The following is an 18,307-nucleotide window of genomic DNA, read 5'->3' on the forward strand; positions in this document are numbered from 1 at the left end:
CTGCTGCTTGGGGCAGGGGGAAGGGAGGAGGTGTAGCCACATCCCAAACTGGAGTGCCAGTCAAAGCCATGGCTTCTATGCTCCTCATCCACCCTCCTGCTAATACACCTGGAGGAAAGAGCAGATGACAGTCCAAGTATTGGGGACCCCACCATCAACTTGGAATAACCAGAAGGCATTTTTGGCTCCTGACTCTGGACTGGATGAGCTCTTGGTTTTGGGGGCATCTGGGGTAGCAAAGATAGTAATCTCTGTCTTTTCATCTCCCCTGACTTTAAAATAAAAACTAAATAAATATTTAATAAAAATGATAAAAAATAACTTCATGGGAGCGTGGTGGCAGGATTACCTGGGAAATAGCAAACTCTAAATACAGAAGTCCATGACTATATAATACCAAGAAAAGGGAATCTGACAAGGCAACTGTTCAAATTGAAGATATAAACAAGTATATGTTCCACCGCAATTCTCCTTGGCAGAAATAAATTCAGAAAGAATGTAAGGGCTCAAAATAATTATTAAGCTCTTATATTCAATGAAAAGTATTTTGCTATCTCTTAAGAGAAAAGATGTTTGTAAATTACACAGCTAATGAAAATTACAAGAGAAAAAGAGGTTGAGAAGTCTAGAAACATGGGTGTGCAAGGGAGCCAGCACTGAAGATAAAGCAAAGATGGCAGCAGCTTGGACACCATAAGGCACAGGAGTACACTGCAGAAGGTTCAGCCGCAGATGACAACATTTAAATTCTCTCCAAACATTTGTTCAAAACCAGGCAAAAAAAAAAAAAATCCAGAATTTTTACAAAAGAAAATATTTGGGGTCAGTACTGTGACACAGTGGGTTAAGTTGTCACCTGGGATGCCAGCATCCCATATGATCACTGGTTTGAGCTCTGGATGCCTTACTTCCAATCCAGTTCCCTGCTAGCAGTCTGGGAAAGCTGCTAAAGATGGCCCAAGTATTTGGGCCCCTGTCACCCGAGTCCTAGAAGTTGTTCCTGGCTCCTGACTTTGGCCCGGCACTACCCAGGCATTGCAGCAATCTGGGGAGTGAACCCACAAACGGAAGATTTGTCTCTTTCGCTTTCTGTAACTTTCAAATGACCAAATGAATATTTAAAAAAGACAGCAAATGACCAAACAGAGCCTCAACCTCAGAGCTTCCTAATGAGAGTGGAAGTTTGGCATACTGTTCTTTGATAAACATACCACATACCAGGCAGCACATCTCATCTAAAGCGTGGTCTATAAATCACTCCCTTAGTCCTAAAAGCTTTATTTTATCCAAATGATCTGGAATTCTCTGCTGACTGTCCTAAACAATACCTCAAAGTTCTTTGCCCTCAGCCCCGCGCTGGCCTATTGAGCCACGGCTGGCCAGCCTGCTCAAGCTGTTTCCCTCAGTTGTCAGGGCTGCAGGGACCTGCCAAGAAACAAGCTGTCTACTCTCCAGTGTCTGATTCACCAAATGGTTATAAATTATGCTAAGAGCTAAGAGGAAAAAAATAAAGATAAAAGAAAAGTTCCAGTGCCCGGTTAAGTAGCCTAGCAGCTAATCTCACCTTGCACACGGCAGGATCCCATATATGCACTGGTTCTAATCCCGTAGTCCCGCTTCCAATCCAGCTCCCTGCTTGTGGCCTGGGAAAGCAGTCGAGGACGGCCCAAAGCCTGGGGACCCTGCACCCACTTGGGAGACCCAGAAGAGGCTTCTGGCTTCTGGTTCCTGGCTTTGGATATCACAGCTCCAGCCATTGCAGTCACTTGGGGAGTGAATCAGTGGAGAGAATATCTTCCTCTCTGTCTCTCCTCCTCTATGTATATCTGGCTTTCCAATAAAAATAAATAAATCTTAAACAAGAAAGAAAAGTTTCAGAATACACAGATTTCTGCATTATTTCATGCTCCTTCTCGGGCACAATGGACTGTCCTGGGAAATCTCAGGGTGAGGCAGAGACTGGCCTTCAGAAGCAAGCGGCACAAAAGAGCCAGCAGGAACCAGGGACTGGAGCCCACTCTAGGCCAGGGTGCTTTTGGCCCTTCACTCTCTAAGTTCCAAAAACTGCTGAGAGACTCAGCTGTTTCCTCTAGAAAATATGCATGGTGGGGATTTTGAAAAAATACACATACACACAGACAATATTTTCTACCGTCAGTAAACACACAAATCGCTGTACAGATAAGTTTATTAAAATTGAACAGTAAATTTTGACTCTGTGAACCCTGCAGTATTAAGTTCCAAGTTGTCTGACAGGTGTTAATTTATACAGTGATGACATTCGAGGATGAGGCAATTTGAAATTCCATCTTCCAAAAAAAAAGCCCAAGTGCTTTGGGAAAAAGCTCTACACTTTTTATAATACAATAGATAACAGCACTAACTAGTTAAACACATACAAATCTATCTTTGAGAGAGCAGTGTTGCCCTTAGGAAAATGTTTATTAAAGTTCAAAGTTGGGAATTTAGATGTTCCACTGAACAAGCCTGCCAAAATGGCACAAGTGTTTCACATTTACTTTCCAAGCCCCTCCAGGACACCTCCTCCCCGCCAGCAGCCACTGTAGATTTCTGGAGCAATGCAAACACTGTCTGTCTCACCTGTCTTCTGCCTCCCAGGAGGGGCCCTAGAAAGGCTGCATGGGTAACTAGAGAGGAAACCCAACTAAGCTCTAGAGAACAGCCCAAGGCACACAGAGATGCATTACTGATTATCTTCATGTTAAAATACTACATAACACACAAGCTGCCAACCATGTCAGCTGCCACGACAGGAAACCATAGAGAATAATACATTGTGGCTCTGGCATCAGAGACCAGCTGTATGATTAACAAAAAGTAGTAAACTCTAGCACAGAATTTTGTTATTCAGCTACTTACTAATTACTTACATGTAGTGCTATATACCCCAGTAACAGAAATATGAAAGCATATTCTACAGCCAAGGCTTGTGTCCTGTTTTACCAAGCATCAAAAAACTCAAACACAACCTTCTCCTCTTCCTTTAATGATTCTCTAAGTAGCTGCACATATTAGAAGCATCCCATCTACCATTGAAGCAAAGCACCCTTAGGGATGAAAGAACAGCTGCAGTTTGATTGGAGTGATGCTAACAAAGAGTTTGGAGCTAAAAATAGAATAGGTACGCAATGGAGACTGCAGGGGAAGATTCTGAGACAGCTCATGCGGAGTATCCAAACAACATAATATGTCTTCCTCCCAAAGTCTAAAGCACTCTTATGCTTAGGAAAAAAGGATGTTGATGCTGGCTGGAGCCACGGCTCAGCATGCCAATCCTCCACCTGCAAGCACTGGCATCCCATGTGGGTACTGGTTTGTGTCCCCGCTACTCCACTTTCCATCCAGCTCCCTGCTTGAGGACAGCCCCAAACCCTGGGATCCTACACCTGCATGGGAGACCTGGAAAAAGCTCCTGGCTTCAGATCAGCTCAGCTCCAGCTCTGTTCTGGCCATTGTGGTCATTTGGGGAGTGAATCAGCAGATGGAAGATCTTTCTGTCTTTCCTTTTCTCTGTAACTCTGCCTTTCCTAGAGAAATAAGTGAATCTTTCAAAAAGAAAGAAAAGGGGAGGGGGTGCGAAAGGAAGGAAGATTTCTCTTGTCCTGACTTGCTCTGTATCACATTGCTCTCAGAAGAGGGGGCAAAGTACCAGAAAACAGCAAGGGAACCTCTGTTCACTTGCTGCTAGACTGAGGTGGAGACAGCCACACACCTGCAGGTTGACAGCTCTAAAGACAAATGCTTTCAGCATAACAATTTCTAACCAAAAGTCCCCAGAACCCCGATGTTCCCCATCCATTTAAGGACAAAATGCAATCTCCGCCACACCAATAAACAAGCAGAAAGCAAGCATAAAACTGTAACACCAAGTCTGCAGGACTTAATTACAAGGTCAAATGCAGAACACAAATCCAACTCATTTACTTTGACAAAGAACATGATGACAGTACTCTGTGTTCCTCATTTTCAGGGAATGAAATAAGCCCACATCTCAAATTCTGTATTAAACACGTTTGAAGAGAAACCCAAAACATTATTAAGCCTTTGAAGCACCAGGCTTTATGCTTAAGTACACACACACCAGATTAAGTAAGCAAACCAGGATGTGAAATAAATTTAGATGAGGAACTTCAATGATCTACGAGTCTTAACTAATCCGAGTTCAAGTTAAGATTTACCGAAGTTCCATAAAACTTACTAGGAAAGGTGGTGAGAAAACAACAACTGTGGACTATATGTATGTCCATGTGGATCCAAAGGAAAACTCTATGGGTCCGTTCATCTTATTACGGATCAAATGCTAAACAAACAGCACAACAGACATCAAACTAGAAAATGCTCCCTTTAATTCCTTGCTTTGTCCTTCATCTGCTTCAGGCCATATGAAGACTAGAACTTTGCGCAAATTTCCACCAAAGTGCAAGAAAGCACTTTTCCTAAAACAAGACAAAATAAAGCTAATATAACTGTATAAGTTCATTCTATTATAGTTTACTCTTTGAAACACTTACTGCTTTGTGAATTCCCCAGGTCTGAGACCACTCAGTTGATATAAATATAGCAGATGCTCACAGAACCAGCATGTCTGACTTGGAAGTCAGATCTCAGTAATGTGAAACGTACTCTATGCAGCCAAATTTGGTCTTCCAAATTCTGACCCACCTTGTTTGTGCAACATCTCTGGTCATTTCTCTACACTCATAATCTGGCAGTATCCGTAATCTTCTGGAATCTGTCTGCTTGCTCTGGTCATGACTACCTTTCGCCTGAATGAACTTACAGGTCCAACTCCTCTTGGACAGGCCCAGGCTCCTGTTTTCCACATGTAACAGATGACAGAGCTGAAGATATACTTGCAAATCACACATTTGTGTTTTTCAACTCATCAATTACAAACCAGTTATTTCAGTTTTTCAAACTGAAGTTCACTTCTTAGGATATTCGATTAAAAATCAGAGTCCATCTTTTATTTATTCATGCATTAAATATCTTCTGGGCATCTACTAGGGGTCAGACATTATTCCAGGGCTGTGGATACATATCACTGAGCATTCAGATAACTATCTCTGCCCTTTGGAACTTCTGCTAGTGCAAACGTGTGTGTGCAAAACATACAGAAAGCAAACAGAAGGCAATAGTACTACAGAACAAAGACTTCAGGGAAAGAGTTCAGGGCTGGGAGCAGCAGTAATTTCAAACAATGAAGAAGAGATGGAAGAAATGACATGTATCCTTCAGGAATTTAATATATATCTCTGTGGTGCAACCACTTTGCTAGTCCAGTGAAGGAATTCAATTTTGCATCCCCAGTGTCTGAAACACAGGACTTTAGCTACTTGGAAAAAACATGGGAGTGGGCATTTAACACAGTAGTTAAGACACTGGCTGTGATGTTCCATTTCATTTTAGCATTCCTGGGTTTGAGCTCAGCCTCCTCTGTCAACACAGGCTCCTATTAACATGTACAGGGGGAGGCAGCAGATGTTAGCTCCAGTCCCTGGGCCTTTTACATCCCCCACAGGAGACCTTTGCTTTGCCTGGTACGAGTCCTGTCTGTTGCAAGCATTTGTTGGGGAGGAAAGGGAGTAGGGAGGATGAATCAGAGGACAGATCTCTCTACTGTTCAAATAAAAACAAACCAGTATTTTTAAATGCATGGATTCCATATTTTTATAGCTATTCTGTTTGTAATAAGCGGCACAGATTCATGAGATACCTGGTTAGGGAACAGAGAGAGCACTGGACAAGACAGCATATATGCAACTTCACCTGCTGCAGCTCAGCTCACAGCACCCAAAATAATAATTCTACAACTTCTGCTTCACTAGAATTCTCTGGGGGAGTTAGATCCTGGAAAAATTCACCATGACTCCTGCTCATAGCTGTTGTAAGTCAAAATACTATCAACTTAAGTGGGAGACAACTCACCTATTTTAGACAAAAAGAAGAGATAATAGGGTACAGGATAAAGGTGGTAAGGATGGCAACACCAAAGACTCTAGGAACCAGCTTTATTAATCACTTTTTTTTTAAAGATTTATTCATTTTATTACAGCCAGATATACACAGAGGAGGAGAGACAGAGAGGAAGATCTTCCGTCTGATGATTCACTCCCCAAGTGAGCCGCAATGGCCGGTGCGCGCCGATCCGATGCCGGGAACCTGGAACCTCTTCCAGGTCTCCCACGTGGGTGAAGTGTCCCAATGCATTGGGCCGTCCTCGACTGCTTTCCCAGGCCACAAGCAGGGAGCTGGATGGGAAGTGGAGGTGCCGGGGTTAGAACCGGCGCTCATATGGGATCCCGGGGCGTTCAAGGCAAGGACTTTAGCCGCTAGGCCACGCCGCCGGGCCCTATTAATCACTTTTTTAAAAGATTTATTTATTTTTATTGGAAAGGCGAATATACAGAGGAAGATCTTCCATCTAATGATTCACTCCCCAAGTGGCTGCAACGGCCAGTGTTGCGCCGATCCGAAGCCAGGAACCACGAACTTCCTCCAGGTCTCCCACACAGGTGCAGCGTCCCAAGGCTTTGGGCCGTCTCCAACTGTATTCTCAGGGAGCTGGATTGGAAGCGGGGCCTCTGGGATTAGAACCAGTGCCCATATGGGATCCGGCAGATTCAAGGTGAGGACTTTAGCTGCTAGGTTACTGCACCAGGCCCAGAAACCACCTTTATTTACTGAGGTTATAAGATGCTGTCAACCCAGCTCTCCCTCACACTGCAGCCACAGAACAGGATAGGTTCCTTCCTCACTCCAACAGTCCATATACTCTGGTGGCTCTTTGCGTATGCAAGTACCAGTGGATGATTGTACAAAATATGTCTTACAACACTATTAGTCCTTCTTGGTAGTTTTTCCTCTCTGTTGTGATAATCATGCCGTGATGCTGATATTCATATTCAATCAATATATTTCTTCACTGAATGTTAATGAAAGCCTGCTGCATCTGGCATGGGCTTTTATGTGTTGGGGATTCAAACAAGGGCAGTGCCCCTGCCCCCAGGGAGCTTTTAAGTGACTTAGACAACAGACAGATATACTATACAGTGCCACCGAACAGCAAGTGCTATGAAGAAATACAAGTCAGGGGAATGGAAGGTGCTGGAGACTTTTGTGTGGACATACATGCCATTTCAGAGGTGGCCTCTTCAGTTGCTGCCCAGGACTCTACCTTCTGGTATTCACGTGTTGTGTAACCTCCTCCCTAAGTGTAGACTGCACTTACTGACTCATGTCTGAGAGAGTACAGCAGAGGCGACGGGATTCCACTTGTGAGATTAGGGCATAAAAAGGCTTGCTTCTAGCCCGGGTTCCAACTCTGTGTTGGATCTCTTGCTCTGGGGCAAGGCAGCTGCCAAGGCACGAAACAGTTTCACAAGAGTGGAACTGAATCCTCCCCATCCATCTGTGCTTCACTAGGACAGCCAGCCCTGTGGCATTTGCATAGCAGCCTTGTGGGAGATCCTGCAGCAGGATCATTAGCCAAGGCCTCCCAGATTCCTGACCCACAGAACTGCAGGAAATATGTGCTATTGCTGCCACTAAGTTTTATGAAAACCTGTTACGCAGTAATTGATAACTAATACAGGGGTGAGTATGGTGTCCATGCAAAAGACCTTAGAAGGGCAATGTGAAGATTTAGGGGAAGAAAGTTTCAGTGAAGAATAGGACAAGTGCCAAGACCCTAAGCAGGGAACAGTCTAACATATATGAAACAAGTGAGGCAGCTTTTTAGCCAGTTACAGGTGACGGCGTGGAAAGACAAACAAGCCAACTCACACAAGCTAGCCTCAGGGGCTCCCGTGGCCAATGATACACCAACACCATGGAGACCATTATTCTAACTACCACTCATTCTTCACAAAAGCCCTATAAAGTAGGTGTTATTATCGGCCCAATTTTACAGATAAGAAAATCAAAGCTCAGAAAAGTAGACTAGCTTATGTTTATAAGCCAAGGAAGTGATGCAGCCACCAGCCCTCCAAATTCAAATCCGTCCTTTGCTTCTTCATGATACTGCCTTCGAAGAGAGGTCTCTGGAGTCCCACCCCCTCGTGGCAGGGGGCTAGAGTTAAGCCAACTGGTCCAGTGTGCCTGCCTGCTTAGATGCTTCAGGCAGTTTTTCTCTTGGAGTACCTTTATTAGCATTGGTTGAGACATTTTGTACACGGTTTTATGTGGGTTTTTGTTTGTTTTGTTCTTTTTTTTTTTTTTTTAAGATTTTACTCAAGTCAGGAAGGAAAAACTCAGAAAAGCACCCAAGAGGGAATTCTTTTCAACATACGCTAAAATATAGAATATTCACTGAGCAATCACATTATTAGATAAAACATCAATAAAGTATGTTACACAGTTGTATGCTCACTGACCTAGATTGATCCCTGGCTTTCTACCAATATTCCAGATACCTGGCACCGAGCCAGGTACCCATCTGCCTTTCCTTTTTCTTTCTCTAGAAACTCTGGGAAGATTAAGGAATGTTCTATCAGAATCTCTATTTTTGGAAAGAGGAGAAACAATCCATTTATCTTTGCTTTTCATCTCCAGTCTATTAATAGAGATGCTATTTTAAAATATTTACTCAAAACCTCTAACAGACTGGTAACCTCAAATCTGTATTAAAGTGCTCTTTGGCTAAAGCAAACAAAACCACAGAGGATATTGTTTTTGTCTCAAAATTTACACCAAGAAATATAAACCAAATCAGCTTAAAAGAATTCATAACATTAATGGTTCATTATGCTATAGGGGTTAGATATTACCCTAAGCACTTTGAATATATTATCTGAATTAATAATTGTAACATTCCTCTGGGGGCAGGGTGACATTCCTCTGGGTAAAGGTGACACATTTAATATTAGCATCTCATGTTGGAGTTTTGGTTTGAGTCCGGTCTTTGTGGCTTCCCGTCTAGGCTAATGTGCTTCGGAAAGCAAGAGATGATGACCCAGGTAGGGCCTGTCACCTATGTGGGAAACCCAGACAGACTGAGGCTCTTGACCCTGGCTTCACTCAGCTGCAGCTGTAGTGGCTATTCGAGGCGTGAACCAGTGAACCAATGGATAGGAGGCTTTTTTTTAAAATCTCTTGCCCTTTTTGCCTTTCAAATAATCTTTTCAAATATATATATATATATATATACACACAGATTAAAAAAAGATATATAAACAATACACACATGCAGATTTAGGCACTAACAAAAATCACACATATGTACACAAAATTTCCTTTAAAAAGTCTCATAATCTTGCTTGCTATTACTGAATTAATTTTTTTTTAAAGACTTATTCATTTTATTACAGCCAGATATACAGAGAGGAGGAGAGACAGAGAGGAAGATCTTCTGTCCGATGATTCACTCCCCAAGTGAGCCGCAACGGGCCGGTGCGCGCCAATCTGAAGCCGGGAACCTGGAACCTCTTCCAGGTCTCCCACGTGGGTGCAGCGTCCCAATGCATTGGGCCGTCCTCAACTGCTTTCCCAGGCCACAAGCAGGGAGCCAGATGGGAAATGGAGGTGCCGGGATTAGAACCGGTGCCCATATGGGATCCCGGGGCTTTCAAGGCAAGGACTTTAGCCGCTAGACCACGCCGCCGGGCCCATATTACTGAATTAATTTTTTAAAAAATTCTGAGGTTGCTTTCATTTGCTCTTGGTTTCCTGTCTCTGCTCAAATGTCACCTTAGCTGTTTAATTTCTTACTGCCATCATTCTCTCACTTTCTTTTTGTATCATCTAAAATTGGATTATGTATGTTACTTTATTTTTTATTTTGGCTATTAGGAAATAAATCAAATGTGGGCCAACTTTTTCTCTGCTGTATCCCTAGTCCCTAAACTGTCGGCATACAGTAATTGTTCAACAGCACAGAAGGGTGGGTGAACATCTGGTTTAGGGGTTAAGAAGCCCAAAGCCTATGTGGGAGTGCCTGAGTTTTATAGCTGGCTTTAGCTGCCAATTTCACTGATTCTCATTAGTAAAAACAGGCTGGTGGACAGGAGACAGAAAATCCTGATTTGAGGGAATAGCAGAAGGCAGAAGGGAAAATGAACATGGATATCGGGCGCCCAGGAATTCCGGGGTCATTTTCATTCCTTTTCTCCCCTTTAAACCAATGCAGAATCTTCTGGTTTATTTCAGCCATGCTTTGCTTCCATGCTTAAGATAGCTTCCGCACATTACATCTGGACTACTCCAAGTGGCCCCTCACTGCTTTCCTGGGTTTCCTCTGCTCATCCTTTCCACATAGACAGGGGTCAGAAAACAAAAGCTTTACGGCACTTCTTAGTCCAAGTACCACTAACAGCTCCTTAACACTGGGAAAGAGGAAACCATTTATGCCAACTTCCAAATTCCATTAAGTTAGGAAAAGGCAGACTATGCCTGCCTTGGTTTGCAATTGTCTCAGTAACTGGCACAGTGGGAACTCAAAACAATCATTACTTCAATCACCTCTCATCTACTACAATATGCAGCTAATCATAATCCTCTAGCAGTACATTAGGCCATTTCATTCTAAATACAACTATTTTCTCTTTCCTGTGTACAACTCTAGACTTATGAAAAAACTACAGACCCACACAGTAACTGCATCAGGACAAATTTTTAAATCTAAAAGCAAGAGAATCAAGAAGGCAGAATAGGGTCAGGACACATTTAAACAGATGGAGAAATACTAGCCAGTGTGAAGCAAAAAGGGCACATTCCAGGAAATAGGAGAGGACAGAACAAGAGCAGAGGGGCACCTGGAGACTGATGGACACAGGAAAGCAGTGGACACAACCGTGTGGTGTAGCACTGACTGATACCCCAGTGGCATTCAGCAAACGGCGATCTGAACTCCATCGGCTGCCAGAACTCCCAACAGGCTTGATCAAAAGCGATCTTTACCAAGACACATGATAATCAAGCTCTCTTCAACCGAACCTAAGGAAAAGATCCTTAAATGTGCACATGAAAAAAATCAACTGACACACAAAGGGATGCCAATTAAACTCTGGAGACCTCTCACAGGAAACTCTACAGGCCAGAAGAGAATGGAGCAACATATTCCAGATTCTAAAAGAAAAAAAAATTATCGGCTCAGTATAATGGACCCAGCAAAGCTTTCTTTTGTCTTTGAAAATGAAATAAAATTCTTTCACAGTAAAGCTAAGTTAAAAGAATATGCCTCTTCCAAACCTGTCCTACAAAGTATACTTAAAGATGTTCTGTTGACAGAGAAATGGAAATAGCACCCACCAAACCAAAGGCAAATGCGAAGAACATCCCAGTAAAATAACAATAGAAGACTAATTCAATGAACAGCCCATTGCTAAAATGACAGAACCAAATTACTACCTATTTCTATTAACCCCGAATATAAACAGCTTAAACTCATCAATCAAACATCACAGCTTAGTGGGCTGGATTAATAAAATAAAACCCATCTATTTGTTGCCTACAGGAGACACATTTCACCAACAAAGATCAGCGGAAACCATATCGCATGGATTTTGATTTTCTTTTCTTTTTTTTTTTTTTTGGTTAGTTTCATCTCTCCAAAACACTTTCCTCTGATTAAATTCTTCTGACTCATAGATCATACAGAAGCATCATTTTCTTCAAGAAAGTTCTTCATTTTCTTTTTCATTTCTTCAGCGACACATTAGTCATTCAGTAGCATGTTATTTAACTTCATGGTGTTAATTTCTTTTTTTTCCTTCCTGTTGCTGATTATGTTTTGTGGCTTTTGATTTAAGGAGATGTACAGTGACTGTGTAGTGGAAACTATCATATCTAGATGCAAGAATATAATGCAGTACCCATCTCTACTTCCAGACAAAGATGGACTCCCAATGAAACTGTTTACTATATCTTGACAATAGGATGCTGGGCTCTCTGACATTGTCCATGCCTGCAAGGATGGACATATGACTGTGTATGAAGAACAATATTATAGTAATGATACAGGGGAACTCAGTGAAGGCGGAGGAATTGGGGAGGGGATAAGGGAAATCCCAGGCCCTATGGAACTGCATCATAAAATAATAAAAAAAATAATAAACGGACAAAAAAAAATCTAAACGCAACAAAAGGAAAATCAGCACTGAAAATTCTTAACAGAAAAGGACTGGATCGGGCCCGGCGCTACAGCCTAGAGGCTAAAGTCCTCACCTTGACCATGCTGGGATCTCATAAGGATGTCGGTTCTAATCCTGGAGGCCCCGCCTCCCATCCAGCTCCCTGCTCGTGACCTGGGAAAGTCGTAGAGGATGGCCCAAAGCCTTGGGACCTTGCACTCTCAGGGGAGATGCGGAAGAAGCTCCTGGCTCCTGGCTATGGATTGGCTCAGTTCTGACTGTTACGGCTGTTTGGGAGTGAATCACTGGACGAAAGATCTTCGTCTTTGTCTCTCTTCCTCTATGTATATCTGACTTTGCAACAAAAATAACTAAATAAATCTTTTTCTGTGTGATTTATTCATTTAAGATGTATTTGTTTTTTAATTATTATTTTATTTTGATAATCTTACACAGTTGATTAGTTCACATAGGGTCAAGGGTTAAGAGGAATGTGTGTAAGACCGCTGTTTCCACACTCTCTTTTTTAACCCCTGTATCTGGGGAAGGGGAGAGATAAAGGGAGAAACCCCACCTAGCCTCCCATCCATCCCAGAGTCCCAGGCCTTTGGCATGCTCAGAGAGTCTGGCTCCAGTGGTTTTGACAGTTCAACAGTTCTGAATTGCTGCCAATCTCGTGATTCCAAGTATGATGAATTCTCTCTCCAGAATCCAAAGGCTGACGTAGTCCGCCTTAGAGTCTCTGCTTGCCCAGATTTTCACCACCAATACATGGTTGGGGTAGCGCATTGATTTGTTCTGTCCTGCATCCTCTGTTGTGGTTCCAGGTGTCCTCTGCAGGTTCCAATGAACTGCCATATCTTCCATGTTCACCTGGATATGCTGTCCACTACCCCATCTGAGCCTCCGAGGAGGCTCAGCTTTGACACTTGCACTCCATTGTCAGATCATGGAACCTGTACTTTTCTTCATGGTTGGGGTTCAGTTGGAGGGTTCCCCAAAGAAACTTCTGAGGTAACCCCAGACTTGATTTTGCGTGTGCACACCAGCACAGGGTCTGGCACAGTCCATCTCCCCAATCAGCTCAGCATATGCTGGTGGTGCAATTGCTAGGTCAGTTCTATTTCCAGCCGTGTCTTACACACGAACCAATGGGTGTTGCAATCCAGTCTAATCCTGCCCACCACACATTTGGCCCTCACGCAAACCAGTGGAATCTGCAGCCTAGTCAGAGCAATCCAAAATAACCCCCACCAGGCCTGCCCCTTTTCCTGGTTCCTGTGCTTGCCAGTATGTACGGTATATTGGTACCATCTGCCCCACATCCCACTCAGCTCTCATACTTGTCAATGGGCACTGAAGCCTAGTTCAACCTAACGAGCCCTGCTATCCAGCCCACACACATGCTGTTGGGTGCTTTTCTGTCCAGCCACACCTGCCCTAGTCCTGGTTTTCACACTCTTCAGTAGGAGTCGCAACCCAAGAGGGGGTGCCCATTATTTCCCTACCGGGCCCACTTCCACTCCTGGATCATGCACTCTCCAAGTGGTTCTTCAGTTTAACTTGACAGAATTATCCCCCAGTGCCAGCATCTGCCAGTCGATGCTAAGACAAAGCCTAACCAACCAACACCCACTCTGATTTATGCTTGCTCCAGTAGGTACAGTCAGCCCAGCCTGGCTTTTCCCTGATCTAGCTCACATGTGGCCCACAGGTATTACAGTCCTGCCTGGTCTGGTCTGCCCTTATTCCAACTCACCCGCAACTCCATCTCCTGCTGGTGGGGGTAACAGCCTAGCCCAGCAGGCACCCAGGCCCAGGTGTTATTGTGTACTGGTATGTGTTACGACTGAACCCGGCTCAATCCACACTCTATTCTGGTGCTCGGATTCGCCAGCAGGGGATAGGAACTGGTTCAGCCTGGTCTGTCCCCGACCTGTGCTAAATGTATGCTATTGAGAATCGTTCCCTGGTCCGGTCTGGGCTATTCCTTATTGTGGTTCTTGCGCTCACCTGCAGGGACTGTGTCATAACAAAGGAGTTTCCCAAGTTCCTCCATCAGAAGCTCTCCTAATGCCAGATCTCACACACACTGGTTGGTCCATGAGCCAGCCCTATCCAGTCCACCTTCTGTCCTAGTAGAAACAGTGGTCTTTCCTGACTGTCCTTCAACCCATTCCAGTTCTTACTGTTGGATGTTTCAGTCCAGCCAAGGCTGGTCCACACCCAGACACAGCTCATATATGGCTCACTAGGGGCAGAGACCTAGCCTAGCCCATTATACACCTATCCTGGTCCTCCAGAGCACCAGATGGTGCTGGAGTCTAGCTCAGTTTCGTACACCCAGCCCCAGTCCACAGTTGTGCCAAGAGACATTTTAGCCATACTCAAGCCAGAATGCAGTTTTCACTCTGGCCCACGCACTTACCAGTGGGAATCTCAACCCATTCAGGGTGTTCCCTTAGGTCCCCAACTGGGCCTATTCCCAGCCATAAATAGTGCGTGTGCCAGTGGTTGCTCTGATCCACCTTGGCATTGCCCCTCACCTGTCTTGGCCTTTGCCTTAGATGCTGTATCCTGGCATCCCTGGTTCATGCAAATCAGTAGGTGTGAGAGCCTAGCTCAGCATGACCTGTGCTCCAGCCTGATTTCTGTTCTTGCTAGCGAGGTAAGGTTTGCTCAGCCCTGCCTGGTCCACCTCCTTCCATAACCAACCCACATATCAGCCAACAGCTGGAGCTACTTTGCCCAATTTGCCTGACCCCCAGGCCTGGACCAAGTGATCATTAGTAAGTTCTAACCCACTAGGGGAGTTTCCCAAGTTCCCTCACTTGACCAACTCCCAGACCCAGATCTCATTCATGCCACTGGGTGTTAGGCAGTGCCTGGCATAGTCTGACCTTCCATCTTGTCCTTGTATGAGCTGGTGAACTTTGCGGCCTGGCTTCAGATCGGCTCAGATGCGGCCATTATGGCTACTTGGGGAGTGAATCATTGCATGGAAATCTTCCTCTCTGTCTCTCCTCCTGTGTATATGACTTTGCAATAAAAATAAATAATCTTAAAAAAAAAAAAGGAAAAGGACTGAATTTTTGAGTCTTTGCAAGTATTAAAAGCAGAGCTCAGTAAACTTTAAATAAATTTAAGTGAACTTCTACAGGCTTAGAATGAAGGTGATACAAAGATTGTCTCAAATTATAAACTATGCTAACCTAAAAGATGACTTTTTATCTAGTGATCTAGAGATTGTAATCTTAACAATAAAAAGAAACAAAAAGGAGAGTGACACAGAAGCTAACGCGTTCTCATGTGGAAATGCAAGACACACTCTGGGCCATTTAATGAAGACGTCCCTTATTCTCCGCAGGTTTTGCAGGAAACTATGTTTTGTGTATTAATTAGAGCATTTAGATGCTACAGTTACATGCAATTTGTAAACATTTAGTTTTTAAACACAGAAAATGCTAGGCAAGTACTCAGAATTACCTATTAAAAGCCTTTGGTATGTAATCATAGTATTTAACAATTGGCTCTCTAAAAGGCATCAATTTCACAGCTGAACAGAATTTCTGACATTGAATCATTTTTGTGAAATGCTATTAGAGAGCAAATCAGACACCAATCAAGTTATTTTCTACCAATACTCAAATGTAACGTACCCATTTCCCTCACCCTTTTTGGACCATGTGGAACTTCCTTGGGTCCATACAGACTTGCTGTGAGGAATCTCTGCACCTGTGTAGGACCTTTGGCTATCCTGCCTTCACTCTTCCATAGATCCCCGCCTTCTGCAGTTTTGTATGAGTCTATGTTTACAGCTACCCCAGATTTAAGACATGTATTTAAAAATATTTTTTAAAGATTTACTTATTTTTATGCGAAGTCAGATATACAGAGAGGAGGAGAGACAGAAGGGAAAATCTTTTGATAATTCATTCCCCAAGTAGCCGCAACGGCCAGTGCTGTGCCAATCTGAAGCCAGGAGCCAGGAACTTCCTCCAGGTTTTCCATGTGGGTGCAGGGTCCCAAGGTATTGGGCTGTCCTTGACTGCTTTCCCAGGCCACAAGCAGTGAGCTGGATGGGAAGTGGAACTGCTGGGATTAGAACCAGCACCCATATGGGATTTTGGCTTGTTCAAGGTGAGGACTTTAGCCGCTAGGCAACCAAGCTGAGCCTGACATGTTCAGTTTTAATAATCCCATTTAGATGTGACAAGTGCATGGGTTACTTGCGGCTATACCTCCCATGCATACTCGTGTTACTGCAGTCTACTATCATCATTCTTGTGTTCACTAACTGGATTTTGTTTCCATCTCTTCCTGACAACATTTGGCTCAAAGGAACTAAACTCCAAAGAATCCTGTTCACTATCTCTACGGGTCTACCCTGTAGAAAAATCCAGGGAGCCACAAAGTTTTTGGTCCTTTTTCAGTTAGCACTTTTGGGTACCTTACCTATCTAAATGCTAATACCCATATTTGGAAATGGAATCTCCATCATTCTAAGAAAATATTCCATATGCTTGCTTTTTTATCTTTCCTCATCCTTACCACTCAACCGTCCTTTAAATGTTTTCACTGACATTCCTCTGAACAGTGTTATTTATCCTCCTTAGGCACTGAACTAGTGCCTCCATGCTGTTTCCCACTGATGTTTTTTGTGTAAGACTCATCTAACATCAATCCTGCTCTAGCAACCCCGTGGTTTCCACTTCACTTTCTGCAGATGTTCCTACCACTTGAAGAGGAGACCCTCTTCCGCCCAAACTTCAATGCTCAAGCTTGTGCCCAGTACTTGATCCTGGGTGCAGTTCTGTCATTCTGTTGTTGTGGTTGTTTTCTTTTTCACGGACCAACATTATCCTAATGTTTATCTCTGGCTTAGATCTCTTTCTGGGCCTGCATTTCAAATAAACACTATCTTTCATGTTCAAGGCTGAAATTTCAATACCTACCACTTTTCGCACCTCCTACCCCGGTTCTTCCTCTGAGCTTTCTCATTTCAGAGAATAGGCCCCAAACTTCAGTAAGTTCTTTTTTCATTTTTCCCATCCTCTATTTCTTAAAGTCAACCAACTCAGTTCCAAATTCCACTCTTTCCCCCATCATTAACTTACGATCCTTCCAGGGTACTTCAACTCTTTCAGTTGTTTGTGATTTGATCACCCTATAATTCTTTTCCCCATGCTGTCATCAAGATGTTATTCCATCACGTCATCTAAGACTCCAACCTCCTCAACCCCAGATCTTCCTCCTGTCATCCAGAACAGGCCCGTAGCTTTGACTACTAGTCTGCACACACACAAATCTTTTAGTACCTTCGGCTACCCAAGTCAGCAGTTTGCAGCTGCAGGGCCCTTGTTCACGCTATTCCCCCAACATATTTTCCATTATCCACTCCTCCTTTCCATAACCTCGGAAAGAGCTGCCTTGACTTCTATGCCTTAAACAGAGTCCTCTCCCAGGTTTCCTATCTTCACCCTACTTTTTTTTTCTAGAATTACAATTTGTTTTTCAAAAAAAGGTGGTAGTTTCCTCATGACAACAAACTTACTGTGTCTCACACACCACCATACCTATCCCCGAAGCACACACCAGTAGTTCTATAAACACAGAACTTGTTTAAAGAAGCTGACGTGGCGTAGGAAAGGCAGGTTCTAGAGCAGGCTAGTAACAGGTCAACTGTTACTAACAAACCATACTACCTACAGGGACTCATATTTACTAAGTATCCACTAGCTACTGAGTGTTGTACCAGGTCTAAGGATCACATGAATAAACAAGCTGACATACTAGATGGACAAACGCAAGCACTAATACAGTGCAGTAAACTGGGTAAAATGAAAGCACCACACACACAAGAAGTACTGAATTTAGGCTGGGGGACGTGACAAGTACTGACTTACACTGAGAATATGGTGGGAGTAAGACTGCTTTGAGACTAAGAAATAACACCAATAAACACCCCAAAGAACAGACCACTACCGGGCAGAATGCTCAGGTTCAAGGGTTGCTCTGATGAGATTGGCACCGGACAAAGTGTTGAAGAAGCAGAATAGTATAGCTCTTAGATGTGATGTCACTAATACTTCAAGTTTTCAAAATAAGACATTTGCTCCATGTAGTATTATCCTTCTCTGCATCCTTAGTCTCCAAATGTTTCTTCTACATGAGCCTAGGCTAATTTGGACACCTATGTAATTTGGTTATTCCAGGTT

The 18,307-nt window shown here is 43.5% G+C and overlaps 1 protein-coding gene across 1 annotated transcript in view; it reads right to left on the reverse strand.

The window, feature by feature from the left end:
- LOC118758010 (protein POLR1D-like) overlaps positions 1 to 18,307 on the reverse strand; it is a 46,296-nt gene that overhangs the window by 25,929 nt on the left and 2,060 nt on the right. The window lies entirely within an intron of this gene.

The sequence above is a fragment of the Ochotona princeps genome, chromosome 12, assembly GCF_030435755.1.
Source record: "Ochotona princeps isolate mOchPri1 chromosome 12, mOchPri1.hap1, whole genome shotgun sequence".
Taxonomy (NCBI): domain Eukaryota; kingdom Metazoa; phylum Chordata; class Mammalia; order Lagomorpha; family Ochotonidae; genus Ochotona; species Ochotona princeps.